General features: G+C 33.2%; 1 non-coding gene across 1 annotated transcript; it reads right to left on the bottom strand.

Moving 5' to 3' along the window:
• Positions 1 to 255: 255 nt before the first annotated feature.
• On the bottom strand, positions 256 to 378 carry LOC129221672 (U6atac minor spliceosomal RNA). The gene has a single exon (XR_008580548.1). It is a non-coding gene; the product is annotated as a U6atac minor spliceosomal RNA (small nuclear RNA).
• Between the last annotated feature and the right edge of the window lie 2,177 nt (positions 379 to 2,555).

The raw sequence follows: 2,555 nt of genomic DNA, 5'->3' as shown, positions 1-2,555 counted from the left end.
GAAGCATTGAAAATATTTACGATTACATCTGCTAATTCCTCCGCACATTCAACTAAAATTTTTGGATAAATATTATCAGGTCCCGGAGCCTTAGTCTCTTTAATTTTTTTCAAATGAAGTAAAACGTCATCCCTGGAAAATACTAAGTCCTCAAGCTGTACTATAGCTTGTGTCTTGTTGGTGTCAACTGTTGAGATACAGTTATCGTTAAAAACACTCGAAAAAAAGTTATTAAGAACATTAGCAATATCACTATAAAAAATGTGGTTAAGTTGCCGCGAAGTGAGCGGCAGTGCCTTAACCGTATGTGTGTAAGGCCCAGAGGCCGTTCCGTCCTTGTCAAGGGGAGTGCTAAACTTCTCTCCTTTCATATAACACAAATATTTTATGAAAGCTGAAATCTCAACTAAATAGGACATACAAATGAAAACTGGCTGCTAGAACATGTAACAGTTCAAGGAAAAACTTTATCAACTTTCTTTTCTAAGAAAAAACGCATTTTATCAGGAAAAAAAATCGGAGCTTTTCTAGAGCAATAAAGTTTGAGCAGCGACAATGCAGGGGTCGAAGTGGTCCTATATATCCTATATTTCCTATATTTTCAAAAAAAGTATGAAAATCGTCCTATATTTCCTATATTTTTGGAAAATGTCCTATATTTCCTATATTCCTGTTTTTTATCCAATTTATTTCTTTAAAACAACAGTAAACAAACTATCTGACTTCGGATTTTTCGTCGAAAGTACGTGTGCAAACGAATTTCAAATTAAAAAACACAACTCACTAAATCCTGCAACAGGCATCTTCTCTCATTGGCCACAGCAATATGACGTCACTGTAGTGGGTGGAAATTCGAGAACGAATTCTGAAGTTGGTTTTAGAATTTTGCGTTTGGCAACAGCAGTTTGTTTTGTTTTCCAGCGTGGTTTTTTTGGTTTTGTTTTCGTGTTTTTTTTTTTTTTTTTTTTTTTTGGTTTTTGTTTTCGCGGGTATATTTTCGTGTTCAGTGCATTTTCTGATCGGAATGTTATAAGTCTTTTTGCAATCTTTTCTTTTCGTGGAATTTTATAGAACAAAATATCTATGTTTGTGCTACAAAGCATTGGTAATTTCCTGTTAGTTCTCAATACAAAGACGGTTTTTATTTATTTGTATAAGTTATGTTTGAGACACTTCTATCCCTGCAAAAATTGTGAGTTGCTGTGTTAATTATCAATAAATTTCACTTTGTTCTTTTTTTTTTTTTGTCTACAAAGTACACTTTTTTCAAAAATTATTCTTTCAACTACAGGAAAGTCATTTCAGGTGTAAGTTATAATTTTTTTTTTGAAGGTTTTTTTTAAACAAAATCATTGATAAGAATAAATAAATAATATGTATGTATTATTTTATTTTTCATAGCGAAACTATTCATATAATGTGTCCTATATTTGTCCTATATTTTTTGTGGAAAATGTCCTATATGTGACAAGTCGATCACTTCTACCCCTGCGGCGACAACCAAATAAAAGAAAAATTAAAATAAAATTATTCTATTATTTCATTGTACTGTTCATCATAATTACAATACATTTTTTATTTATCGTTTGCAAAATTTAGCTTATGTTTATTCCTAAATGTTATTTTCTTACAATGAATTGGAAACAAAACAATTATTGTGTGTGTGTGTGTTTTTTTTAGAACACCAATGAGAAAATAAAGTATTTAAAAGTTAAAAGTTACTGTTATACGTGGGTTTAGACTAATTGGTATTAAACAAAATGAAATTCTATCTTTTGAAATTCATGTTACATTAAAACTGTGGGGTATTAAATTAAAACTTTGTACCGTGTAATATCAAAACCGTGTTTTAGAAACACCGTGTGATGAAGTATGCCTGCATACAGATATGCTAATCACCACTCAATAAGATTACTTAGACAATAATTTTGATAACTTATTCAATTTTCAGAACATTTTTCAGGAGTCGATCCAAGTTTTATTTTTTGAGTCCCCATTTTGTTAAAAAACAAAATATTTTTCTAAATTTTCTTTATTTTTGAAAATGAAATTATTGTGAACTGCCAGGTTATACATGGGCATGGCAAAATGATGCTTGTGCAACCACAATATGAAGTATAAGAAGGTAATTGTTAATGTCCAAATGATAGAATCACAAAAACCGTTTTTGGGGGTTCGGACTTTGTCACACTGGATCGCCACATGGCAAGGGGAGACCCTAAATCTTGAATTTTATTTCATGATGCGAATTTTTGTGAATGAGCCGCTTTTACGGTGTGGAATTTTGTGAAACGGCCGCATTTACAATGCAGATTTTTGTGAAGGAGCCGCAAAGTGGACCCAATTCAATTCCGAGTCGACCCTATTTTGGCGAGCGCAGGGCCGCATAGAGCTGATGCGGGCCCTTTGTCAGTTTGTTCGCCAGGTCTCCCTCTTCTCATAAAACTTATAATATTTTTATGCTTCAGATTCCAAGCTGGGCCCCTAGTTCCCGAGCAGGGACTAGTCGGGAACTCTCCTCTCGCCCTGACATCGCCTCCGAGCTAGCAACTCAT

This window comes from Uloborus diversus, chromosome 4 (assembly GCF_026930045.1).
Source record: "Uloborus diversus isolate 005 chromosome 4, Udiv.v.3.1, whole genome shotgun sequence".
NCBI classification, from domain to species: Eukaryota; Metazoa; Arthropoda; class Arachnida; order Araneae; family Uloboridae; genus Uloborus; species Uloborus diversus.
The sequence above is the reverse complement of the archived record's forward strand: the minus strand, read 5'-3'. Positions and strand labels throughout refer to the sequence as shown.